This window comes from Triturus cristatus, chromosome 4_1 (assembly GCF_964204655.1).
Source record: "Triturus cristatus chromosome 4_1, aTriCri1.1, whole genome shotgun sequence".
NCBI lineage: Eukaryota > Metazoa > Chordata > Amphibia > Caudata > Salamandridae > Triturus > Triturus cristatus.
Genome location: NC_140585.1, coordinates 1,244,068,299 through 1,244,096,216, shown reverse-complemented (window position 1 = coordinate 1,244,096,216; position 27,918 = coordinate 1,244,068,299). Strand labels below are relative to the sequence as shown.

General features: G+C 44.6%; 1 long non-coding RNA gene across 2 annotated transcripts in view; it reads left to right on the top strand.

Annotated features, from left to right (window-relative positions):
- The window catches only part of LOC146856506 (uncharacterized), a 272,731-nt gene extending 247,296 nt beyond the window's left edge, over positions 1–25,435 (top strand). For both annotated transcript variants that reach the window (XR_014980959.1, XR_014980958.1), the window contains 2 exons: positions 5,442–5,490; positions 24,930–25,435. This is a non-coding gene — a long non-coding RNA (uncharacterized LOC146856506). The remainder of the gene's footprint in view (positions 1–5,441; positions 5,491–24,929) is intronic.
- Positions 25,436–27,918: the final 2,483 nt, after the last annotated feature.

Sequence of the window (27,918 nt, the reverse complement as noted above, 5' to 3'; positions counted from 1 at the left end):
TGAGAGGTACATGCATCTGCGGGCCTTGTGCCCTGGCTGCAGTGAGGTCTTTTACATGTACAGCTTCTGGGATACACGTTCTTTCCCCTCGTCTGGCAAAGACTGCGGCCATATCCTGCGGTCCCTGCCACTCCATCATGGTGGCAGCTTTGGCTTAAAGTCGGGGTCGGACAGCAGTACCGGGCATCAAGCATTACCCCCGGGAGACTGGAAAGGTGGGGGCTGTTTTTTTAGCAGTGCTGCAATATTGGCTCCCAGTAACAAAAGCAGCAAGTTGGTGTTTGCAGCCTCCTGCGGCCAGGCAGTGCTGCTTTGTGTTCCCAGTCCGGCCATGCTTAAGTTCCTGCAGAATGCGCAGTGCCGGCACAATCTGAAAGCACCCATTCTGGGCACATTCAGGTGGCGTGCTGAGGGCTGAAGCACAGATTTTGCACTTGTTATCGTATTTTGTTTTATTTTTCGTTGTGCTGAGTACAGTTGTTATTGTTAGAGTTTACCGAGACAATGCCTTGTAGGTAGCACCGCACAGATAGTCCAACTGCACGTTTAGAACATAACGTAATATGTTATTTATTACCATTGTTGATGGCGGGGCCATGACTCACGAAAGTCGAAGAATGTCAGTAAGGCTGTGTTTCCCCTTTTATTAAGAGTTCGCATTACATTTCCCATATAACTAGATAATGTATTCCTGACCAATAGCCACTCTTCTAATCTTCGCTCCTTTGCGGTTGGAGATATTTCGTTAAGCGAGCATTTTCCATTATGCTACTCCATTGTACTGCCGTTAAAGATATCCCTGAGAGCTGACAACAACGATCAGGCCATATCCAATATCATGCTGGATAAGACAAATGGGTATACCTTGCGTTGGGCATTAGTGGACCCTTTCATAGTTACAAAAAAGTGCTCCAGAACAGTAAGATTGCCGTTGAGGCTTGTTTAAGTGATACAGCTTCATCGGATAATATTTTGTCCTCCTTTCAATTTATTTCAGCAGAGGTGAGGAAGGCTTTACATGTGCAGACCTCTAATAGAAGGAAAACCGAGGGATGGCTTGATACAATCTGTTCTCAAGCCTATAAAAATCTAAAAAGGTTATTACAGGAGACCCCAAGAAACAAACCCGATTGGTGTGAGACAGGCAAGAGCTGATGATATATTAGCCCTTAAGAAAAGAAAATCTGAATTATGAAACGATGCCTGGGAATCTTTGCATAAAGTGACATTACAAGGTGACAGCTCGGCATTCTGGAAAGCTGTTAAGGTACCCTTTCTGAACACCAAAGGAGGTCCGTCTATGGAAATCGCCATAAGCGAGAACCTTTGGATAGACCATTTTACAAAAGTATATGATCCTGGTGATAATTTTGGAGTCAGCTTCAGGAATACTTTACCGGATACTGATATCCAGCATTGCAGTCTTGAGTTTACTCTGGAGGAAGTTATTCAGGCCAATTCTGCAACCGTGGGCGGAAAGCACCCGGCCCTGACGGGGTACCGGCTGACTTGTTTAAGGTAAATCTGGCCCTGTGGGCTCCAATCGTTACCCAGGTAATCAATGCTTGTTGTTATGCCCCCTTTTTAGATACCTGGACTGAGTCATTAATTGTGCATATTTTTAAAAAAGGTAACCGCCAGGATCCGAGCTGTTACAGCCCCATTTCATTGTTGGATTCCCTGGTTAAAGTTGTGGGCCCAATAATCTTAGAACGCTTATATTCCTGGGCAGAGGATAACAAAGTCCTCTCTGATATCCAATATGGGTTTAGGGAGGGCCTAGGAACAATGGAGCAGAGTCTAAATTTACCCATTTATATCGGGAAATACACCCGGGTGAAAGGGGCAGACTGTTTTTAACCTTTGTGGACCTCACTGCTGCTTTTGACTCCGTGCAACATGATAAGCTTTGGAAGATTCTTGAAGCAACGGGGGTTGAAAGCTTTTTCTCAGGCGCCTTTATAACAACGCACAGGGCAGAGTCAGATTTGGTGTAAGTGGAGAATGTACTGACCCATTTCCTATTAGGAGGGGGATCAGACAAGGCTGTGTTCTGGCCCCCTTTCTTTTTAACCTCTATATTAACGGTCTGGAAGAGGCTCTGATTAAGGATAGCCATGACTTGCCCCAGATAGCTGGTCGTCCTATTCCTGCTCTCCTGTATGCGGACGACGCGGTTTTAATGTCTTGTACGCCAATAGGTTTACAGAAGGTGCTAGATAACTTCTCTAACTTTATGAATGGTCTTGGACTCAGGGTTAATATATCAAAGACTTTTGTTATGAGGTGTGGCCAGGGAAATCAAAGATGTAAGGACATGTTTGTAGAGGGACAAAAGATAAGAGCCCACAAAGAGCTTCTCATATCTTGGGATACTCTTTGACCAAAAAGATTTATGAACTCACGCAATATTAGCAAAAAAATTAGCCTGTTCTAGAACAACCACAGCTCTTGTTAATTTTTCGAGGAAACTGGGTAGGAGACCCCCGGCGGATCTTATAAAGATATACAAAGCTAAAAGCGTTTCTACAGGCATGTACGGAGCCGGGGTATGGGGGTTTGCTAACACTAACCCTCTACAAATAGTAGACAACAAGTTCCTGAGATACATTCTGTCTGTCCCCCCGACCAGCAAATCCTAGTTTGTGTGTCATGCGGAACTGGGCCTGTCATATATATCAGATCTCATTAAACTTGAGCCCATTCTCCTATGGCACAGTGAGCGGACAAAAATAGAGACACAGCTAAATAGAGATAAATTATCGGATAGCCTGGAACTGGAAGGGGTCTTAAAAATCCCTTGGGTAAGGTATATTCGCAATTTTATGAATGATCTCTGATATCCTGAGTTTTATAATAATTCAAGCACTTTACATATGATCACGGGAAAGAACCTAAAAAAAGAGGGCCTTCAACTTCTGGAAGCTACAAGAATGTCAGCCGAGATCTTAAAGCCCAGCATCCTGCAGAATCAGCAGATTTTAACCACCTTTTCTATTCAGCCATATCGGACAGCTGTTCCTGGGGGCTACGATCAATTTTTACTAACAAGATTTAGATTGGGGATCTTTTTTAGAATTGTTAGTCTTCCGATAATGAATGACTGGACACGTGAACTGAACTGGTGTTTATGTGATAATGTTTTAGCTCAATCCGACATACATGTCCTCTTGTTTTGTAAGTTTTACAGAGAACTGAGAAAAACGTGGATTCTTCCTATACTAAAGGCTTTGGGATGAGACAATGTCGGCCAGCTTTCATTGCTTTACAATTTCGAGACAATGTACATAGCACCTGGAAGATAGCAATGTTTTTAAAACAGGTAGTCATACTCAGCAAAAGGATGGCTATTCAAGTTTAAAGGATTATATTGGAGCAAAGGAAATTTTGGTATTATCAATGTTTTTAAGATTTTTAAGAGCCTTGCTTCCTATTTCTTGTAATAATGGTTATGCTTTTTATCCCACGTACAATGAATTGAACTAATAACTTGTATATAGGATGTTTTCTTTTATTTCGTTTTAATCATGTGCATGTTTTTCGTATATTTCTGCTTTTATGATTGTCTGAAATAGCAATCGAATAAAGCTGTCCTTGACTTGACTTGATCCACTCTCCAACTAGAAATAATCTTAGGTTGTGTTGCCTTGCTTTTATTTCACCTGGTGGTTCTCATGACAGAACAAGCTTCTCAGTTCATGTGCCCCCTTGGTTGCCAAGGGTTTTCCAACCAGGCTTGGCCTAGCGAGAAGCCGAGATGTTGAGCGTAAGTCGGGCTAGAGACAAAGAGACAGGGGAAGGAATGTTTGGAACAAAATGGCCTCTGAGGAGGTCTATTGGAACCTCCAGTCCCCTCTCTGTCCAGGGCCGTAGCAATGGGAAGGTAGGCATTTAAGGGCCGGGCCACCCCAAATTAATCATTGGCTCTCCAAATGACCGAGGCAGCTGGCACAGTATAGAGGTGCGGGTGTTCAGAAGGTATTTGAGCAATAAAAATGCCTTTACATTTTGTTTTTATCTTGTTGCATTTGCTGCTGTTCCAAGTTCAAAATGTCAGGTTATGTCTTCTGAAAAATTGCTTTCTATTCTTTTAAGTGGAGATATTGTTTACTTTTCTTTCCCTGACTGCAAATTGAGAGGATTTTGTAAAGTGAACTATGGACAATCTTGCTGGGGTACAGACCGGACCAATGGAATTATACGGTGGTGGGCTAAATCATGCGGTAATGGTGACTAAATTGTGTGACAATAGAAAACACTAATTATGCAGCTTATTGCAGCACATTTTATGATGGTTTCATGTCACTATTTTGTCATTTTTGCACATTAGCACTATCTGGGCAAAGGTATCACTTCGTTAGTAACAGTGCCATATTGAAATGCACTTATAAATAATGAAAAAGTGGCCAGTCAACACCTAAGCAAAGACTGTACGTATTGCAGCATTTTTAGTAATTGTTGATCCGTTTGAATTAGGAAAAAATGAGCTTTCATTAAAAGCTGCAGATTATACAGCAGATGATGGAATATCTGGAAAATGCAGCACATTCATAATCATGCGAGAAATGCCACAGAATCACATAATTCCAGTAGCTTTGCAGACAGGGAGTGCGAAAGAAAGTACTGTAGGGTGTCAATTTTTTTCTAATTCACAAAAAATGTTAACACCTGTAAATGAACTAAACAAATATTTCAACATATTTTGTTTTATGATTCTGAAATGTGATTGAAATAAACATTTTAATAGGCTCAAAGCAAATGGTGGTGATGCAAAAAAGATAAATAATGTATTTTATTTGTATAGTGCTTACTATCCGTAAGTGTGGCACTGAAGCGCTCACCTTCATGGGAGGCAAGCTACATTACCATAGGGTGGTGTGTGGTTGAAATGGTGGTGTCTCTGTTTTGTGATCCTATGTGGGAAGTAATTCCCTGTGTGATGACCTCCTGGGTGTGGTTATTGTGTTATGGGACGCAGCCCTGGAGACATGTGTTCTCTTGGGTGGAGGCAGAGAGGAAGTCTTGCAGCAGCATTTTGGATAAGTTGTATTTTGCATATGATGAATGCAAGTGTCCCAAGGTATAGGCTGTCTGCATAGTCAAACTTGGAGATTATAAGTGTGAGGATGGCTTGTAGTTTCTGTTGGCATCCAAAGTATGGGAGGATGCAACATAGTGTTTTCATTATGTAGAAGGCATTCTGTTTTGCATTGTTAACAGGTATCAAATATAGGTCTGAATCCATGATTACCACTAGGTTTCTTACTTCTCTTGACATTGTTGGAGGGTCCTCATGTTGCTTGGGCCATATGAAGTGTCGCTTGGCAATAGAATAAAGGAGCTGAGATCCTCTTCTTAAAAAAAAAAAAAATCTTTATTGAAATTTCATGATTAGCCACTTCTTCATTATTTCTTATAACCGTCCGTCTTCTTCTTTCTAGGTCTTTGAAAGCTTCCATCTGCTGACACCCTCAACAGAAAGGAGGTCAGGTAAGTCACTGCTACCTATCTTTATTGGACCGCCTCTTTATTGTGAGGTTAGTTCAGTGTGGGACGTTCTAATTGGGATAATGTAAAGTTAATCAGGGGCTAAACTCCTCTAAATGGAAAAATAGGATGTGTATCATTTTCCTAAAATAAAAGAAAAGTAACATTAAAAAAGAAACAACTTCACTATTTACATAGCTCTGACCACTTTTATTACTAAACAGTAGTTTACCCCCTTCCTTTTGCTATTTCATATAGAGGTAAATGAGACATTCGGGTAACTGACTGCTCTGCCCCTTTCTCTTTCTCCTAGTTAACTATTCTATTGATTCTATCGTTTTAAAAAGTGATAACGCACCTGTCGTAGCCACGCTCCTCTGGAAGCTTGGTGGGTGCCAAAGCTTTGCCGGCTTGTCGTACGAGTCTCGGTTCACGTGCTGGCTGTCGGCTGCTTCTCTCTCTCTCTCTATGGGTCCCGTGACGATATTCAGTATCGCTCTGGTGACCCGTTCACCTCTAGCGTCTTGTTCAGAAATTCTGTGGATCTCACTTCTGCACTCCTTCTCTTCTTCTAACTGGTCTCCCCTTGCTCCATTTCCTCTGGTGCACTTTTAATTACCTGGACTGCTGGCATTTTCTCTGGCTCCTCCTTTAGTTCCAGCCACTCCCCTCTTCCCTCCAACAGGTTGGGTTTAATCCATGCCCCACTGAAGTCTGCATGACGTCCGGTAGTTGCCTCCTTGCTAGCCCAATCCTGCAACACAAGGAGGGCAGATTAGTCTCCAGTGGAGTACGGTAGCTTCTCCTACTCCCCAGTTTGGTGACATGGTGGTAGGCTGGTATTTTTGTCCACAGGGCTTAAGCTTTGTCTATGTGGTATTTAGCTTTAGATGTTTATTCATCATTTTTTTTGTTGCAACACTTTTTATTGTTTTCATAGCAACAGCTCAGTACAAACCCCGCTTCCTCCACGGGCAAAGAATGTTTTACACATACAGAGTTACCAGCCAATAGCCGGGAGAATGAGCTTCCAGCCCATACAGGCCCTCCCCCCTCCCTCCCCACCTCATGTCAGTGTGCCTCCTGTCTTTCGCCTCACTCTTGATGTGCCCCCTCCCTGCCATAAATCAGACATGGGTGCCCGCCCTCCACTAGAGAACCATGGCTTTCCCTCACGCTTAGCCACACCCTCGTTTCCAGCGCTCCCTACTACTCCCTTCCTACTCCCCATTCACCACCTCCTCCTGCCCGCCAGATGTGTCCCCCTCTGTCCCGTTGTTAGCCATCAGCCCCTGCAGTTCCACCACCAGCGCCTCCCATGCCCGGGCCGTCGCCAACGCCTTTTCGTCATCCCGCCGAAGAGCTAATTGCAGCCGGAGCGCACCCTCAGCCCCCGCCCAACGCACGAAGGCCGCCCTCCATCTCAATAAGCTAGGCCCCGTCCTGGACTTCCAGTGCATAGTCAGTTCCCTTTTGGCCATTATCAATCCTAAGTCGTAAAACTTGCTAGTGACCTTCGTCCGGCGGGTGTGCGGGAACCAAAGCAGTAAACAGGCCCCCAGGTCCGGGTCAATAACACGGTCCGTCACCTGATTTAGGCAATCCATCACCTCTGCCCAATAATCACCCAGCTGAACGCAGGACCAAAACATGTGCCGAAAATCAGCGCCCTCTCTTCCGCACCGCGGGCATTGCGAGTGTGCACCCCCAAAAAATTGCAATATTTTAACCGGCGTCAAATATGCCCTGTGCAACGTGAAAAATTGAACCAACTGGAACCGGGCATTGCGCGTTCCCTTCCAGGCCCACCGCACCAGCGTGGTCCATGTAGTCTCGGGGATCGGTTTCTCAAGGTCCAATTCCCACTTGCCCCTCAAGGCGGCAAGGTTTAGATGTTTATTCATCATGCACGTGTTTATGTCCCAAAGGCAGTCATCAAGTTGCAGAGGTCTTCCAGACAATCAATTTTTAAATTTGGTTGTCATATACATGGTTGTAACAGCTGAGGTTGAAAGATTTAATCAGGTTTGGAAAGTGGGATAGGTAGGTGTTCAGTAATAGAGGGGATATGATGGACCCCTGTGGGAATGCATAGTATTGTGTGTGAGGAGCTGATATGAAAGGTAGTACCAACACTAGCTCACTGTCGCAGCTGAGACGCCAAGAACACAATGGGCATTAGCTGAACTCCCTTCTCGCCTTTCATATATGGTATGTCGAAGAAGAATTTGCTGCATGAAGAGATTGCACAATTGTACAGGACATTGAGTCAAGCTGTTCTTAAGCCAATAACTTTCATAATATTTCCTATTCCTGATACATAAGTGGTTGTCACTACCTAAACCTACCAGTTATTCTGAAGCACTGTCCAATCAGGAAACTCCAGATTCCAATATGGCATGGTGCTTCGATTAGCCTATGGTGCAGGGTCAGAGTTATCACAAGTCAGGTACGACTTACATTTTATTGACATTGCAATAGCCCACACTGGTCTGTTGTGAAATATAGCCTGACGAGATAATGTATCTGCTCTAATGATTATTATTTTGTTTGCAGGAGCCAGATAGTTTTTTAGGTTAATGTACCTGCTGGAAAGGGCAGCAAAACCCTAACTAGCAGTAGTGTGAATTGGAAATGACCCAACACAGCCTGCTATGTCACAAAGGGCTGCTATAACAGACTATCTTTCAATATGTGTTTTATATCTAGATAACCCTGCCAGGGACAACACATTGAGGATTCATCTCTTTGAAATAAATATTGTGGAAACCATAATCAGGACTTTTGAGGCTGAAAATATTTGTATAATAATGAACCTTTCTATCTTCGCAGAACATTGACTAACATTTTATGAGTTTTGCATATTGTAATTTAAGATCTGTGTAAGATGAATCTGCTTTTTGAAATGTATTGACTCATTTGAAATTGTTTACGTTTATTTAATTTATTTTTAATACTCCATTAATTGCATTAAAAGTAATGTACAAAATGCACAATATTTGGTGAACATTTGTGGTAGCATTTTTAATGGAAGAAGTGTGGGAATGCTTGGTGATAGGAATTTCTATGATTTAACCGCAGTTTGGTGTTTGAAAGGCAATTCCCCTCCCCAGACTACTCTAGGCACCTACTTCCCAGAAAGGTTTGGACCAGGTAACATTTACCTGGATGTCAAACGATCCCTGGCCTAAATACTGCAGCTACCCACATCACCAAATTTGGTCAATATGCAAGGCAAAATCTTGATGTTTCCTTGTGTATTAGGGGCCTTTGAGAGACCTCTCCTTTCACAGGTGATAGCTCAGTCACCCAAGTGGGGTATATTATTATTGGGAGAAGTGTAGTTACATTGTGTGGTAGGACATTTGTGGTTCCAGCAGACTCCATTAGTGTGGTCTGCTTTCATTGTGTTTGTTGTGTAACTGTGCTACGCAATACAGCCAAACAAATAATTAAACTCAGGACTTGTGGGAAGCATTTCCCTCGCAAACTAACTTTGATTTTGAAAAAGAAAATGTTTCTGGTGTTTATAGCAGAAACATTTTCTTATCCAGTACTGTGGACGGCCACAGGCTGACCTAGTAGATGTTGCTCAGATGGTTAGGGTAAACACAAAGACATCTTCTCTGACCATTGTTGGGTTTGTGTGTCGAAACCAGACAAACTGAGCCACAGTGGGCCTGTGTGGGGAATGGGGAACATGAATGAGAATTGCAGAGATAAGAAAGAGGAATCTACTAGAAAGTCTATAATGGCAACATACCATCTTGGGCCTACAGATTCCCTCAGTGAATTCAAGGACTGAGATTCCCCCAACCAGGTACTGTGGCTTTTCATTGCAAATTTACTTTATTTATTGCTAGTTTCCTATTCTTGTATTGAAAACTTCCCTCATCTTATTCTCCCACCATTGCATCTAATCATGTCTAATTCAAGCGCCATCATTTTTACAAAATCCGGGTAAGCTTCCCGTGAAGTGGAACACTTCGCTATGTTGCTTTGAGAACTATTTAGTGGCCATAGATGCTGTCTAAGTCTGAATAAGTCAGGAAAGCTGCTTTGCTCTTCAGTCATTTAAGCCAGAACTGTCAACAAAACTTTGATAATCTGCCTTTGTCTTCAACTTGTAATTTTACAACTGCATTTGACATTTAAATTAGAGATCAGTTAATCTATAGCTGCTATTAAAACAAAATCAAGAACATCCTTTTTGAGTTGCAGGGACCCCACTCTTTCAGAAGTAATTGACATTGCGAAAGGCATTAAAAGTTCTTTGATTCCTACCAAACTCATGGCACTCTTTCTGATGGTAAATCTCTGGGAATGATTACTGTGAAGCATAAGAAGTTTAAAAATGGGCAAAGATAAGGTCAAATTGTATGCTACAGATGAGGAGGTAGCTAGGGCACATATGGGCAATAATGCCAATCGTCCTGCTCTTGGGAAATCTTGCAATAAGTGTAGAAAAACAGGTAATGTCCAAAGTGTTTGCAAAGGTAGCAAAATGGCAGTTAAAGTAAACAGTTTGGTCCTTGATGTGGATGAGCGTGTGTATGACTTATCTAAAGTGGTTCTCACTGTTGAGATTGAGCCTGTTGCCACACCCAAAGTAAAAGGATCTTGGTGTAAAGTGTGGGTATGTAGTGAGCTTGAACATGATGGCTGATTTTGGTGCATCCATCACAATTTTGTCTGACTTGGTGTTCTTCAAATACTGGGCAAGGCTTTGTCTCTGAAAGAGCCAGATGTTAATCTCAAAGCATTTGGTGAGCAGAACACTGAATTGCTGGGAAATTCTGTTGACTCAATAACATGCTTTGGTAGGAAGACTGTTACTAAAGTCTATGTGGCAATGAAGGGCAGAAGTAATGTGTATTGGAGGGTGAAGGAAGCTGGCTGTCTATATAGTGTACCGAAACAAAAGTACCCTGTGCAGAGAGTCCAATGGGTTCCCAATTGGTTTACAGAGGCTAAAGTAGATAATACTAATGCTCTCTTTTGTGGTAGTGTGGGCGAGCAGTTAGGTTTATCCGAGGGTAGTGCTAAGCATTTGTTGTACTCACAGAGGCAATAAATGAGACATGCTCAAAGAATAAATCAGAGACCAATTTAGAAAAATAACACTTTTTTTATATATATTTCAAACTCATGAACTTCGTTTCAAGGTAAGTACAGTTTTCGATAAAAATAAGCACAGGTAAGTAGACGTTCAAACCTGTGTGCTTTTATGCACAATGCAATCCTATGGGAGGAAAAGTCAAAGATGCATAAAGGGAGGGACAGATGGTTAAGGGGTTCACATTCTGTGATCGGAATAGTAGTGGGCCGCGGTTCAAAGTACTACCAGCAGTTCTTTGGGAACTGCCCAGGTTCTACCAGGAGCAGGGTGCTGGTGAAGCTGGCAGCTGGCTCGCTAAGGCGAAGGGGGTCCAACTGAAAAGAGGCTGCCCTGTGGGACTTGCAGGTAAGTCAGAGGGCTCTCAAACAGGGGCTCAGTTCTTAAGGGGTCTTGGAGCACAGCCCGTTTATCAGGAACCGGGCCGGGGGGCTCGGATGCAGAGTGGTTAAGTCGGCTGGGCTGGTGAGCACAGAGGCACCTCGCAATCGGGGATTAACAGCTGGCAGAAGAGAAATCAAAGCCACTCTCGAAGTGGGTCTCCGTGATAAAGACGTCACTCGATGGCTGCTTGGTCCTGGTGCAGTGAGAATCCAGACTGGACACTCACGGTTGGTGTTTGGTGCAGGGTGTCCCATAGCCCGGGGGTTGGTATGGCATGGCTTTGGTTGATCCTGGTGTCTTCACACTCGGTTGGGAGACAGACCTGACCTTCCAGAGCTCGAGTACCTTCTCTTGGTCATCTGCAGTGTCAGTCGGGCTGGGGAGCTGCAAGGCTGTGGACAGGACTATGCTAGTCAGTGCCTGCGTACTGCAGGGGAGTAGCTCCTGTACTCCATGGGAGACCTTCGGTGTTAGTTGAAGTGCTGACAGGCTAAACAAGGCTTTGGTAGTTCTGCAGCTCGCAGGACGAGCCACACTGTCGCAATTGCTGAGAAAGGGCTGAGGACGGCAGGGTTTCGCACGAAAGTCCAAAGTTCTTCTGCATTTCTCACTAGGCAGTGACTCTTCTTCATCCTTCTTCTGTTGTTCCGTTGAATCTGAGTTCTTGGGTTCAGGGGTGCCACCGAAATACTCAATTTAGGGGTGTTTACAGGGTGTGATAGGTAGTAGCTATTTGGCTACCTAACTTAGGGTGCCTACACCCTCTATGTGACCACTTCCTGTGGGAAGTGGGCATTACCCTGACCCTGGGAGGCTAATTCCTGCCAATCCAACATGAAGGAATCTGAAAAGTGGGGTCCATATCAGCTGTCGCACCCTAAAGGTGGTGCTGGCTGAATGTGGGCACACCTCCTAATCTAACAAATTTTCCCACCATGATTGCTGCCAAAAAGTGGGGTCTGGACAGGGGGGTGGCAACTTCACTAGGGTTGCATAACAAAGGCGGCAGGGCCTTTGTAGCTTCTCGCCCTGGAATGTCCATCTTACTTGGAGGCGGTGTGAACTCTGCCTCCCAGGGCAGGCTCTGTTCCCAACCTCTGAGAGTGAGGAGTCTCACCTCAGGAGGTCAGAAATCTGTCTGTGGTGGCTGGCTGGTTGAAACCAGTCAGTCAACACACTAGTAGTCGGTAGGTTTTTAGGGAGCAACTCTAAGGTGCCCTCTATGTGCATTTATTAATAAATTTAGCACTGGCATCAGTGTGGGTTTATTAAGGTGAGGTGTTTGGTACCAAACACCTTTGGGGTACACTAAAGCGATCATGTAGCTGGGGAACTCATAATCACGAGAGTCCAGCCAATTGTACGAATTTGTCATGGCTTCACTGCGCACCCCTATAAGCTAAGGGTGAACTTAGATATCATGGGGGCACATCCAGGGACGGCTTTAGGGCGATGCCAGCAGTACGGCCGCACTGGGCGCTGATCTGGAGGGGGGCACTGACCTCAGGGGGTGGTGCTGTGTTGAGCAATAACTTATGATCTATAACTAAGCCACTGCTTCAGAGATCCTTGTGCATCCAGTTTTCAGACCGCAATAAATATGTCAAGATAACTGATGTGATTAATGTTTCTGCTACAGAGAGAGATCTGAGTTTTGTCTAGTGGCAGTTTTACTCCCACACAGGGATGTGTGCCATGTCGACTCTTCAGTTCTTTCTGCACTAAGACACGCAGGCTGCAGTGGCAGGTTGCATGAAGGGTCCCTTTGAGGCAATTCGTGCTGCAGTCCTTAGGGACCATCTTTACATCCAATGCCCTAGGTACCAGGGATACCACTTACAAGGGATCCTAAAGGGGTTGCCAATTGTGGAACAATCGTACAGTTTAGGGAAAGAACACTGGCATTGGGGACCTGGTTAGCAGGAACCTGGCACACTTTCAGTCAGTTGCACCAGGTACCAGGCAAAAAGTAGGTGGTACTGCAACAAAAACCCAGTTACAGCAGGACTTGGCAAAACATAATTTAAGGCTTGTACCGTAGTCTAACACTTCAGTTATGGTGGCCACTGTGCCTATTTCACTTATCAAAAATGTCTATGATGATAGCATTGACAAAATTGTTGGGAAATTTCCAGTGATTTTTAAAGAAAAAATTGTGTCAACAAGAAGTCTAAACACAGGATCATACTCAAAACCAAAGCAATACCTGTGGCACACAAAGTGAGGCCCGTTCGATTACGTGTGAGAGATGATCTGAAAAGCTTACTACAAAAGTTTGTCACTAAGGGCATCATCCAGGAGACAGATTCAGACATAGGGAAAGACCCATAGTGATTGTTAGAAAAAAATCTGGTGAGATTTGTTTGTGTGCAGATCTTCACACCCTTAACAAGTACATCATCATTTTCACCTTTGCTCATGATTCACGAGTTACTAGCAAATTTAGGTCAGGCCAAGTATTTTTCACTTATTGATTAAAGGTGAGCGTACCATGAAATGCCCCGGATGTGGAGTTACTGGATTTGACCACTTTTATTACACCTTTTGGTGCGTTCAATTTCTTGTGAGTGCCATTTGAATTTTTTCCTGCTACCAGCGTTTTTCAGAAGTTGAGGGGCACAATTTTGATTTCTATTCCTGGTGTCCAAGTTTTCCAGGATGATGTTTCAATTTTTCTGATCAGCGTTGAGAAACACAATTTAATCTAAGAAAAAGGTTTGACTGTGTTTAAAGATGTTGGCATTACTTTAAGAAGTGCTAAATGTCAATTTCTGACCAGAGAAGTAGATTATCTTCTACATATACCTCTGAAGGAATCAAAACCAAATTCTCACTTATTCAAGCCACTCAGCATGCTGCCCCGCCTAAGAATAAAGACGCTGGTTTCATTCATTGTCCAGCCTTTACGTAGTTTACTCAAAAAGGGGCAACATTTGCTTGGAACAATGTTGCGAATGAAGCCTTCACAAATGCAAAACAATTGTTTCTGCACCTGCGCGTTCACAGTTTGTCGGAGAGTAAAGGTGCTTGCTAACTGCTGGTGCAAGTCATGTGGGTTTAGATGCAATTTTGTCAAAGTGAGTGAACGACAAAGATTAGAACGTTGCATTTGCTTCACGTTGTTTTAGGCAATCTGAGTCAAACTATAGCACCATTTTAGCACGTTGCTGGTATTGGAGAAGTTTAGAACTTGTTTGTGGGTACGAAATTTGATATCTATATAATGATCAAAAGCCCTTGATATATATGCTGAATGGGCGGGGCACAGGCAAGGTTTCTGCAAGGTTGGTAAGACTATTGCCATGGCTCCAAGAATATACTTTCGATATGAAGTAAATTCCTGGTGGTAAAAATATTCGTGAAGGATTGTTTGCCTAGAAGCCTTTGGATATGGAAAATCTTTCAGATATACAGGATGATGTAGAATGTGTTGTTGCACTAGCTGACAACTTGCTGGGTGGGAAGGTTGTAGTTACACCACAGGTCTGGTTGGAAACCTTAAAGCAGCACAATGTACTGCAGAAAGTGTTAAATTACATCAAAATAGAATGGCCTAAAGTGAGGAATTTGGAGTCTTGTTTAAAGCCTTTTGCTCAAGTGTCTGAGGAGCTGTCGGTTGTCAAGTGTCTTTTGATGCATCATGATATGTGCATTTCTCCAATGTCTATTCAAGAGACTTTGATTAGAGAGGTTCATGAGGGTCATTTAGTCATCAATAGCACTTGCACAAATCTGAAGCAGTATACTGAGGGCCTTCTATGGATGCACAGGTTGTGAAGTAGGTTGATTTGTGTAATACCTGCTTGCTCTCTGATAAACATTGGAAACCACATGAAACTCTAATGCACATGGTTCCTTCACCAGATGATGTTTGGTTGAAGGTTGCTTTGGATATTGCTGAACCCTTTCATATGTTGTCTCTTGAGAAGAGATTTATGTTAATTTTGATTGACAGCTTCTGGAAATGGGTGTATTTTAAATGTATTTGTGCTCTGAACCCACCTCAGTGATTACGTTTTTGAAAGAAAATGTTCCAAATTGAAGGGGCACAAAAGGAAATTGTCACTGACAATGGTACACATTTTACACCCATGTTTATGAAGCAATTTATTGATTTACATCATATGAAACATCTTTATTTGGGTTTACATTCACCCACGTTTAATGGTTTAGTGGAGAGAATGAACAGTTTATGGACGCAAGGGGTACAATCTGCTTTGGATTTGGGAATTGATGTGGAGGACTTTTTAAGAAAAATATTATGGACTTATTTAGTCACACCACACAGTACAATGGGAGTGTTCCGATCTAATTTACATCCAGATTGGTTAAAGGAGTAACACTCTAATTGAAATGGGCCTGTTCCAATTTCCAGTGACGCAGTTGCTTCTAGAGTGTTACATTAAAAAGCTTAATGGAAAGCACATTTTGACTAGAAACATCATGTAAAAGAAATGAATCTCAATATTGGTGATTGGGTCCTTATCAGGAAACAAGATAAAATAAAAAAAAAAGGGAATGCGAATTAGTTTCCTCTTCAGGTTGAGAAACCTTCTAATGGGGCAGTTTTGCTCTCTGGAAAGGCGTGGTCGTTTAGTCAAGCTGTCTCAGGAACAAGCCCACAAAATGTAATTGAAAAAAGGTGACGGTGTTCGTTGTATCGCAAGGTCCTTTTCCAGTTGTCCCATTTCATGGTGGCTTAAACATAACGATGTGCTTTGATTTCTTCCAGTGATGGATTACAATTGGTATCTGTAATATCCAGAGGATTTCGGGCAAGATGTACAAAGCATTTTTGCGGTCTCAAGAATTGGGCCGGTTGTGTCTGCGAAAATGCTTTGTGGGTTGCACCAAGCCCAAAATGCGATTTGGTAACTTGTTACCAAATTACAATTTGGGTTTTGCGTTTCAGAATTTGGAAGAGGCATGTTGAGGGCATCCCTTCCTAATACCAATGTAATGGTAATGTACGAATGTTTTGCTTCTGAAATGCGGTTGCATAACATTCTCAATTTACCACCATTTGGAAATTGGTCTTAACCCATTCGCAAATGGGAAGAGGTCCCCAACGGACCCCTTCCCCTTTGAGAATGGGTGGGAAAATATTTTTTTAGAGCAGGCAGTAGTCCCATGAACCCCAGCAGGCCACCATCCCTATGATTGCTGTAATACCAAATGGGCAGAAAATTGTGACCTACCTCATTAATATTAATCAGGTAGACCTATTTGCGACCCACTACAAATTGCTAAATGAAACTCAGTGAGTTTCATACATTAGAAATAGCAATTTCCTAATTGTGATTACCAAAAAATCAAAATGAGGAAATCACTATTCCTAATCTTCGTACATCTAGCTATAGATTTCTCAGACCCCATGATTTCTGTCACCAGATCACATGATTTCATTGGTATTGATCTGCATGATGATTTCTCAGATTTTCATGACACTACCAGTTGCGACTCGCAATTCTCTCGGGTGGGGAGGGGTCGGGGGGTCGCGCGGGCGTTACTGCAAAGTGGGGGGGGTTGGGGTATAGTAAAATAAAGCTTACCTGACCGGTCCCGCGCTGCCTCTGCACGTTTTTCTGCTCCTGAACAGGCATGCTCCCTCCCCTCCTGTAAGCCAATCACAACGGTGCAATGGCATCGTTATGATTGGTGCAGAGTCCCGGACAGTGGCCAGCCGGGCACCTGTAGGGAGGCCATTTTCTCTAAATGTAGAGTGCGCATGACTGCTAACAGTCAGGGTATTCAGAGTGGTGCAAGCCACTCCTCTCCGACTCGCCCGCCCCCAACCAAGCATATCCTCCCACCAGCCCCCAATCAGGCTTACCCCTGCCTTCTGCTTTACCGCAGCGCGAGAAGCAGAAAATAAAATGGTATTTAAAATACCATTTTATTTTCTGCTTCTCACAATTTGAGAAAGCAGTGGGGTGGCGCTCCTCCACCCTAATGGAGGAGCCACCCCTGGACACTACTGGTTCACCTCCGGAGAGTAGTAGATTGGTTCATAATGTGTCAGTGCCTGCAAGGTTTAAGGGTTTTTATATGCAACAATGTTTTTTTTGTTTGCAGTTTTTTGTTTTTTTAAACAATTTAAGGGAGAAGGTGATGTACTGTATATGTATTCTCATTACAACGTTATTCATTTATACTTAGCTCGTTTACTTTTATAAGCATTCCATGTTCTGGTGCTTTGCATCTCAGTGATGTTTCATTCAACTGTTCCCAGTGGCAGTTGCTCGAGGACAATCACGGAAGAGGCAGGCCCAGGATGTGGATTCCCACTTTCATTCCAAATAAACTTCCAGTTTTATCTGCATATGGTGAACAGTGTTGACTTCACACTGCTTTTTCAGGCCATTGGCCTAAAGACCATAACTATGATCTGCTGCCTCCAACCGCCATTCATGCCATGGCACCTTCATGTGTACAGTCAAATGATACTGTTGATCGCCTCTCTCTCAATTCGAAGACACCAGTCTTCTCAACAGGAAATCATATCAGATCAGGAGCAAGGCAAAAACAGGGTCACTGCGTTGTGGACTATCAACCCTACTGTTGCTCTGTCATTAAAACAAGTAACCCCTTCTGTCAGGCCAGTTCTCCGGAGCCTCTTTCATTAAAGCACAGTTAGGCAATCCTTGTAACAATTATCACCCTTAGCCTTGGAAACGCAGAACACATGTATCACAGCAAACTCATTGAATTGTGGTACTGGAAAAGGTTCATAATCCGACAGACCCAGCAAGAGCCCGAATAATCTCTTGATGTGTTCTACACATGACTGAAAGAACTAGTGAGTATGTGCACCTCCACAAACGAGGAGGAAGAGATACATGCACCAGGTATTTGAGAGTGCACCTCATCAAAATTGAGAGAACACATCCTCCAAGACATATTGAGGATAGGACGCATCACATGCAAAAACAAGAGTTGATGGACAGAATGCAGAACAATGTCATACATTCACCCCAGTACAGAGATCTGGGCCTAAATCCATCGTTTTTTTGCTCACCGTGCCGTTCCAGTTTGAACTCAGCCATATGCAAATCAGTCTTGACTCTGTGCCTCATGGGAACAGTCCAGCCCGAACTGCCAAGCCAGGTCCTCCCTGGACTGGACACAAGCATTCTAGGACCGTTTTTTCTTTTTTTTTAGTGTTGGGGTGTTAGAAATGGGATTTCTGGTTGGCTGGGCTTGCGCCAAAGCCAGGCAGAAACCACCACTCTAGTCAGGGCTGGGGAGTTACACGCCAAAGATAACCCCTGCTCACCCCCTTGGTAGCTTGGCACGAGCAGTCAGGCTTATCCCGGAGACAATGTGTAAAGCGTTTGCGCGCGCACCCAGCAACAACACCCAAGGCCCACCACAAAAGAAACTCCACACAAGGTATTATAACAAAATAGCCTTTGTATTATACCAAAACACATTAGATAAAAACACACACTTTACAATGTGCCAACAGGCACGGGAAGAATTTACAGGGGACTATTTACATGGGACAGGACCTCATGGACCACTGTCAGGAATAAGCACTTTGTAGAAATATCACTTTAGAACATAGCACATATAATCACTGTAGCACCAATTAGAAAATGTAGCGCACAACCAGTAACCACTGGTAACAGGTAAGTACCACCTACGCAACCCTAACCACCTTAGGCAAATATTACGCAGGGAATCATGAACACATCAGCATAACCTATATTAGGAAAAACCATCTCCTACGCATAGGTACAGCTAGAAATAAACACAACATAAAGGCATTGTGCAGGCGCAAAAGTACCTATATAAAAATCACCAGGTACCCTAGGGGAGGGCACAACACAGCAAAACTGTCCCCAGGCCAACCTGGCCTTTCAGGGGCTCAAACGCCCTTTGTCCCGCAGAGTCAGGGCAAGACTGCGCAGGCCAAGAGCAACTGAGCACAACCTACACGTTGCAGCTGCCCACTAAGTGCTGGGCAGCTGTAGAAAGGAGCCTGGGCACCACGGTGCCTTTTAAATCACATGTGTCACCCGTGGGAGCGCTTTCTGGCTCTTGACAAATAATGCCCGTGGGAGTCCCTCTGGACTCTAAACAAGTAATGGGGCCAACCGTTGGAGCCTCACGGGGCTCTGGGCAGGACTAATGCCCCCAAGTGTTGGAGTCCCTCTGGACTCAGCAAAGGGAAAGGCTGCCCCTTCGTTGGAGTCCTGCTCAGGGACTCGAGAAATAATGCCCCCAGACGTTGGAGCCTCTCAGGGGCTCGTGAACACTGCCCCCGACGTCGGAGCCTCTCGTGAGCTGCTTCACTTACCGGGATTCTGCTCCGGGGTGCTGGGCAGCGCGCTGGAACTTCTTTTCACCGGAGCTCTTCTCCTGGGAAGCCTCCGAGGCTCCGGTGATTTCGGTGGCACGCAGGGTTCCTGCCTTCGATACAGGAGCCCCGCCAGTACTTCCTCCCGCTCTCTTCTTTCGGGGTGGGGGCGTCTGGGGAGACCGGGGCCCTCCTCGTGAAGCCGCCGTTCGTCCTCCCAACGTAGTGCACCGGAGCGTGGGGTAGGCTCCCGTCGCTTCCTGTTTCCTCCTTCCAGTACAGGAGCGCGGGGTAGGCTTCCATCGCTTCCTGCTTCGGGACGAGGCCCCGCCCATGTCACCACAAGAACTGCCTGTCTTCCTGTCTAAGCCCGGACCGGGCTGCAGCGGTGATGTTTCCTGCAGTAAGAGGGGTGGGCTCCCTCGTAATAATAAAAACAATATCCAGCGGGGTGGGCACCCGCTTACAGCCACAATAATTAGCCCAGCGGGGTGGGCACCCGCGATGAGGTGCAATAAGCGGGGTGAGCTCCCGCCGGTCGGCAGCACGGGGGATCCCCAAGCTCGGGATTCCCTCTGCCTCGATCGTGCCGCAGGCCAAATGTCGACAGGGCTCCCTAGGTCAGCTCAGGCCAGGGACACTGCGCTCCTCCTGATCAAAAACACAGCGCTCATCAAGGTAGGAGCAGAACACTCCCCTAGCACTAGAGATATAGCGCTCCCCAGGCGCTTGAAGGCCAGGTTCAAGAAAAGTTCTTCTAGGAGGCAGGGGGGCAAGGGCTGGGCCCAGGGGCCAGCTCACAGGGCCCTCCAGACAGGGAGGCAGTCCCCAGTGGCGGTCTCTCCTGGCGCCCAGCAGTAGCAGCAGGCCCCCCCGTTAGGATCAGCAGAGAGAACACTGTACATGGGGTCACAGCCCCTTCTTATACACAGGTTTACCTTTGTCTCAAGGTGCAGGGGAGGGGCGAACCAGTTACAATTGGTTCCTGAGCACTTTGTTTTGCTCAGCCCCTCTCCCTATTCAGAGAGCAGGCCAGGGTCATCAGTCGCACCACAGGGGGCGGAGCCAGCATTGTGTGGGTAAAGCCCAGCCCTATTCAGGTCCTGGTGTACTCCTCCCACCCATCTGGCTGCTGATCTCCCTATTCACCACTGGGTGACTCCTCCTGACTCTGGAGATTCCCTAGCCCGTCACATGACCTCAGCCAGCCAATCGCCAGACAAGGCACACATTTCACACTGCACACAGAAGTGCCCACTTCTAGAAGTGGCACTTCCACACTAGGTACATTGACGCTGCACACATCATCGCGCAGCATTTCATCACACGAGTCCGCACATACCAAACTCGGCCCTGCACTCCCCACGCATCTGGAACTAACATGGTCAATCAGATCCCCCATGCATTCCTATGGGAGGGCAGGCCAACCTCACTACACGCACGCACTTTACCCTGGGACACAGCGGTAAAGTGCGCAGAAACCAAAAATCACTACCACCAGGTCACCAGTAAAAGCAAAAAGTTTAGGGGTGAACCTGCCAGAAGGGCCAAGTCCAACATGGGGCAAAAACTTTTATTAAGTGTTTAAAAGTTGCGATACATAGTTTTTAAGGAAGTGGTATCTCCCCCCTTAGGGAAGGCAGTCCACTTTAACTTTTCAGTCAATGCATTGAAACATTTACATTCCATCAGATTGGGATTCAGAAATATTTGCAGATAGCATTTACGGTTTTAATGGGGACGCCACTTCAAAGAGTACAGTGGGGAAGGAGGGTGTTGTTACAGTTCTTCCTCTTCCTCACGTTCCCTCTTGTCCATGGCTGCATAGTCTCTAAGCAGGCTGAGCACCATCCTGCAGCACCCTTCTCTGTTTACCACCTCTCCATTGGTCACTAGGCGGGTTCTGGCGAACAGGAGAATGTCCTTAATACCAGCAGAGGAGTCTCCAGCACCCCTGGATAGCTTCCTCTGTATGAGTCCCTGGAAACAGCCCGTACAGCATGGACTGGTCCGTAATGTTCTCGTAGGGGATGAGGGCTACCAGTTCTTGTCGTAAGGCAGCCCTTAGTCTATGGGCAAAGGGGCAGGCCCAGAAAAGATGGTGTGCAGATTCCTCTGCGGGGCATCCCCTTGGGCAGTTCCTGTGAGGGCACAGGCGTCTGCTGTGCATGAAGGAACTCACTGGCAGGCCCCCCTTTACAATCATCCATGCTATGTCCTTGTGTCTGTTGGTCTATATTGGGGAGGATACATTCCCCCACACGAGCGTTGCCGTTGCTGGTGGCAGGTCGCTCACTGGTGTCCCTGGTCCTGATCAGTTTGCGGATTGTCTTGGGATTCCAAAGGCAAGGAGTGACACAGATCAGTCCAAATTCCCCCAAAAACTTTTCTACCTCCCTGTAGTACCATGGGAGGTCCCAGTTGAAAGTCACAGCATTCTCTCACTTATCCCATCCCAGCCGTCTCCACACCGGGAGGAGGAAAAAGCGGAACACCTTGTAGGCAGAGTGGTCCTTGTTCACATTTAACAGGGTAATTCGGACGCAGCCAAACACAAAGAAGGCCCTGAGGATCGTTGAGATGTCGGGGACTGCCTTCCCCCCTTTGCGGTGCTTCTTGTGCATGACTGACCGTTTCACCCTTTCCATCTTGGAGTGCCAGACAAAGTGGAACACCATGCTGTTGATGGCCCGTGCTACGTTGGCCAGGAGTGGCCCGGCCTGTGTCACATACTGCAGCACGGGCAGTGTGTCGTTCCTGAGCACCAGAGCCTTCCCTTCAATACTCAGGTTTCTCAGGCTCCAGAAGCCCAGTTTTTGCTTCACCTTGGCCAAGCGTTCGTTCCAGCTCTTCGCTGCTGCCCAGGTCCTCCAAACCAGACGCCGAGGATCTTCATCAGTCGTGCCTCAATGTGGAAAGGTAGAGCCTCGTTGCAGAGGTCCCATCGCCCGAAGAGTTTGGCCTGTGACTTGTCCACGTTGATTTTCGACCCTGATGCCTTGCCGAAGTCTGTGGACCGGAAACAAGCATCCTAGAACCGGTTTCAGGGTTTCACCCCTCTTCAGCCAAGATAGCTTGATTCCAGTGGCATGGAGAGCAAGAGACCCACGTCTGGGCATACCCTTCCCATTCGGAGTGACAAATGCAAAAACAACAGTTGATGGACAGAATGCAGAACAATGTCATACATTCATCCCAGTACAGAGATCTGGACCTAAATCCATTGTTTTTTTGCTCACCATGCCGTTTCAGTTTGAACCCAGCCATATGCAAATCAGTCTTGACCCTGTGCCTCATGGGAACAGTCCAGCCCGAACTGCCAAGCCAGGTCCGCCCTGTCCTGGATAGGACGCATCACAGCCATCATGGATACAGGGGCCTCCATTATTATCATGGCCAGAGAGATTTACGGTAGGCGGAGCTACCAGCTAAAGTCAAGGTGCATGCTTATGGACAGAAACAAACCCTACCCTTAGCAGGAATGTTCATGACTGACGCCATAAATGACAGTACTTCCATATCCACCAAAGTATATTCATCTGAGAAGGCACCGGCATGCTGCTGAGCTGCCAGACTGCTGATAGACTTCAACTGGTGCAGTTTGTGCTTAGGGTATATACCACTGAGCTGAGTAGCATACTCAAAGATTTCCAATACCTCTTTGAGGGCAAAGGATGTTCAAAGGGAAGAGGGACTCATTGCATATCGACAAGTCAGTATAGCCCCTGGCCTTGAGATATCAGAGGGTGGCTTCCACCTTAGGCCAAAATTGGAGGCTAAACTTAAATAAGTAGTGAAAGCTGACATCATTGAAAAAGTGGAGGGCTGCACACCGTAGGTCTCCCTGTAGTTACTTTGAAACCAAAGCAACACAGGGAATTTAGACTATGGGCCCGATTGCGAGTTTGGTGATTCCTAGGACCGCCAGACCCACGGTCGAGGTGAGCTAGCGAACGCTGTATTACAACTACGGCAGTCGGACTGCCATAGGACTGCTACAAAAGCCAGAGATCCTCTAACCCTGACAGTGGCACGGGGGTCTGAGGCCGCAATATGCTTGGCGTTGCTGCTGCAGCAACGCCAAGCAAATTACGAGTTTCCTGACTGCCACACTTTTCTTGGTGGGGAGCCCGCCTTAAAAAGTGCATGATTTGCATGCAGGGGGTACATGGTGTGCCCCCCTGTCTACACCCACCCCCTTTCCTGCACGGCATGGAAATGCAGGAACGAGCTTTGGCGCTCCCATTGCAGTGTCTTTTTAATAGGCACCGCCATAGGAACACCCGCCAGACCACGAGATAACTCGTAATCTGGTGTGCGGCCGGCGGTGTAGGAGTAATGCGGTGGCATGGCTGTCCGCTCCCACACTGCCAAACTCATAATCAGGCCCTATGTGTTGACATGAGGCTACTAAATATAGCCATTAAGAGAGAGAGAGAGGCATCTCACCCCCACCATAGATGGTATAGTCAGTGAACGAAGTGGAGCAGAATGTTTTTCTAAAATGGACCTTTGCTCAAGATACTGTCAAATTATGCTAGACCCTGAATCGTGCTATATTACGACTTTCTCCCCTCACCTTGGTTTTCGACAATACAAAAGACTCAATTTGAAAATTTCTAGTGCTGCAAAGGTTTTCCAAAATGTTATTCAGGATGCATTGTGAGGGCTACCAGGCATCCTTCATGTGAGTGACGAGACACCCTAGTGCATGCTTTGTCAGTGGGAGAACATCATGTCCGACTGAGAAAAATACTTCAGAGACTACTGGAATGTGGTCTCACCCTGCACAAAGTAGAATGCAAATTAATGCAGTGGCAGATTAGCTCGTGACAATAGACTTGGAGCCTATGCTGAACTGCCAGGGCTTACTCACTGCAGAGATTTGTCTCTTGGGTTTATATAAAAGACGGGTGGCCAAGAAGGTGGGAGACAAATTTCTGGACCCGGTGCTGGTTATAGCCTGTAGCGATATTGCCAGACGTTCAAGTCGCGTGATGGCCCAGCACATAGTCTGTAAAGAATGTCTGTATTGAATTAGGCAGAAGCAGAGATTTACAGAGGGCTGTGCAGAAAACCCCTGGTGGACCTGTGGCAGAAAGTGGTAGCCAGCTTTGCAGACATAGGGTAGACTGGACCCTGAAATCAGTTTCCTCTGGAGCAGGTGGGGGGAGGTGAGGTGTGTAAATATATGGGTCATCGCTAACTGGGAGAAGAACCAACATAAAAGGCTGAAAGCAAACAAACTGAGCCAAAAGTCTCCCACCCTCACCCAGCTGTCCACTACTACCTGACACTTACAAAAGATAGACGACCCTAGGAAGGTGCCCATGGTTAAGACACGCTTAGGGAGAAAACGTTTTTTTTTTTTACCTCTCAGGGTTATTTTAACAGGTTGCGCTACAGGGTTTTTAAACATGCATTTGACAACCAGTTTGTAACCCTTAAGGTAATATCGCCACATCATTGGCGTGTAGCAGAGTATGAATTAGTCTACCTCCCCATCGTCTGACCAGACTTCTTGTGCATTCTTTGTAGTTTCATCTTCCCTCCCTTCTTTTCTTTCTGCCCTTCTCTTTCCTCTTTGTCTAGCTTATTTTGTTAACCCTCTATTTCTTTTCTCCTTTTTGTATATTTTAGGATTGTGGCGGACATGGCGGGTCAGCTCGGAAAGATCTGATAAGTCACGGAGGAGAATAAGTGAAATAGATTTGTAATTTTAAATTTTTTCTCCGTATTACTATACTTTGGCTATGCCTGACCAACCTTCTCATACATGCCTTGTAGTTTCGTCTTCCCTTCTTTCTTTTCTTTCTGCCCTTCTTCTCTTTACTTTTCTCTTTCTTTAGCTTATTTTCTTACCGTTCTCTTTCATTTCTCCTTTTCTTATATGTTAGGATTGTTAGTTATTGGTGCATGTATCGCAATCAACATTTGTATCTCAATATTGGTCCATGCTGGGCTTGCATGTCACTGTATTTTCCATTATTTTTCAGTACTTAATATATGCCAATAAAAAAAATCGCTACAAAAAAAGACATGCTTAGGAAAGATGTTTGGGTTGATTTGTGTAAGATATGTTCCATAATGTAAATCAAAAGTTATTGATGTAGCTGGGAGAGAAAGACAACTGCAGTGTACAGTGGCAAAAGGTATCGCTGAGAAATGTGATAATACAATTAACTGTTAAATAAAAATGTACAATAAAAATATTTGAAAAAACGTTGCATTGAACTTTTTAATAATTAAAAATAGTGCTTTTTCTAGCTGGTCCTACTCCATAGAGGAAGGATTAGTATTTTAATCTGTACTCTGGTTTTGTATTTTGGGCAGCTAGGCCTGCCACTGTGAAAATGAATTTGTTTTGCGTCTTATCACTGTAGGGACACGGTAACAATAATTATTTATCTGTCCCGCTTTTAAAAACAATGCACCCTATCTTGTGGGCTACAAGGCGTACATAGGGGTGACTTTATAATATTTAAAGGGAGTTTTTACCTGTGAGGATTATTTTAACTGGTCGCGCTACAGGATTGTTAAATGTGCATTAGACAACAAACTGTCACCCTAAAAGGTGTTTAATAGAATATCACTACATCATTGGAGTATAGCAGAGTATGAATTAGTCTACCTCCCTGTGGGGGCATGGAGGATGCTTGCAATGCAGTCTAAAATCGTGAAAAATATGCTAAACACAAGAAGCTCTGAGGTTCCCAAATGCACTCCACTTTAATCAGTTTGTCGTGCAGTATATGTGCAGACAGTCCGTATCTACCCCACTAGGGTGCTGTACCAAGAAACCTTTATGCAGCACTACCAATAGGTGTGAACGGACTGTTGGAACACCCAGGATTGCTCATTTTTGCAACAAGGTAGAATGACCCGGCTGGTCCCATTTTGTGGATTATTAGTAATGACAGTAGAAAGTGGTTGCCCTCTTAAAGCATATTTGTCAAAACGTTGCTTACTGGTACATTTATGAGGGTTCAGAAATTAGTTCATAAAGGCAAATTGTTCAACAGGTATGATATAATTGTCCTTGACCGTTTGTAGTAGGCAGTCGAATTGCTGTTTTGCAAATGTCTTCCACATTGCATTTAACAAGGGTATTAAGCTATAGCTGGTTTTCTGATTGGATGTGTTTGGGAAATAGTGTTAAATATTTACCCATCACCAGCTGGGAATTGCACAAAATATGCCGACCATGTAAATCTTGCTTAGTCCCTGTAAATCTGGATTCGTTTATAGCGGAATTGGGAGTTGACCAGGACTCTGAGCTCCTGATTTTGTAGTCCTAGTAATCCAATTGATATTATTCTTGATTAAAGGAACAATCTTACTATTACATTTAATTCTGTCTCGTGTCATAGTTTAATGAGAAATCTTGATCTTCAGTAATTGAGACCAGGTATTGGCTAGATTTAATAAAAAAAAAATGATTTCTCAATTGCAAAATTCAATAAAAATGTGTTTTGCATTGCTTTTTGTCTACAGCACAAAATTGATGTGAAGAACAAATCTCATTTTGCTCACCTTTTATATTTTGCAAGTGTTCCTTCAAAATGTTTTATTAGTGAATGGATGTAGCTTTATTTTGCAGAAGAATTTAAGGTTCAATAGTAATTTGTGTTTCACTTTATCCTTTTCTGACTGTTCTTCACCGTTCTTTTAAGATGGTGTTCATAATTTGCTGTAGTCTTTAATGTAATATTTTCTTTTATTCCAGCCATTTTCAACAACTTTGATCTCCTTTAATCATTAGAAAGAGAATGATTGATTTGAGAACATTACTTTCGAGAATTGCTGTTCCACACAAGATTTCAAGACAGTCAAGTGGGTGTTTCATCTCCTCCAGTCTCCGCCTCTAATGTTAATTTGGCCTTTGAACCTGAAAATGCTGTGGATATGTTTGGTTTTATTTCACAGAATGTGCTGGTAATAGCAACAAACTTGACAAAAGTAACCCAATAGGCATTATCCAGAGATTTGATCTAATTTTCCTTCAAGAGACATGGGCTCTTAAGAACTTTCATGTCTAAGGTTACCTCACAAATGTTACTCCCGTGTCTGTCTGGTAGGACTAAGGGAGGGCTGGCAATTTTAGTCTTGATTCTATTTCCAGGAAAAAGGTCGTTTGGATTTTCCCATTACCAACTTCGCTGGACAGTGTGTGAAGGTTTCCATACTATCCTGGTGGTTAATTTATATTGTAATGTATGACCACCGAAATCCATATACTATAAAGACTTCTCCATGACCCGGAAAGACATTTGAATGTTGAAGGCAAAACCTTTTCCATTATATGAACCGATGATTTTAATGTTTACCTTTGTCACTTACCTTATTATTGTTAACCAATTGTGTTTTTTTTTTTTTAGATCAATGAAAATGGATATGAACATGGTGACCATGTTAATTTCTCTTATATGGGCTTAGGATTGCTTTCTAGTAATGATTATGAGTTGTGTTTTTTTTTTTTGCCCTTTTATTGGATACCTGTATTACCTCTTATGGGTATTGTTTGGTATATAGTTTGACTGCTAAATCCTGTGCTTGCTCCATGTTATCTGTTATGTTGATAATATTACGTCACTGGTGTACAAATTGTCTGTATTGGGGACATAGATGG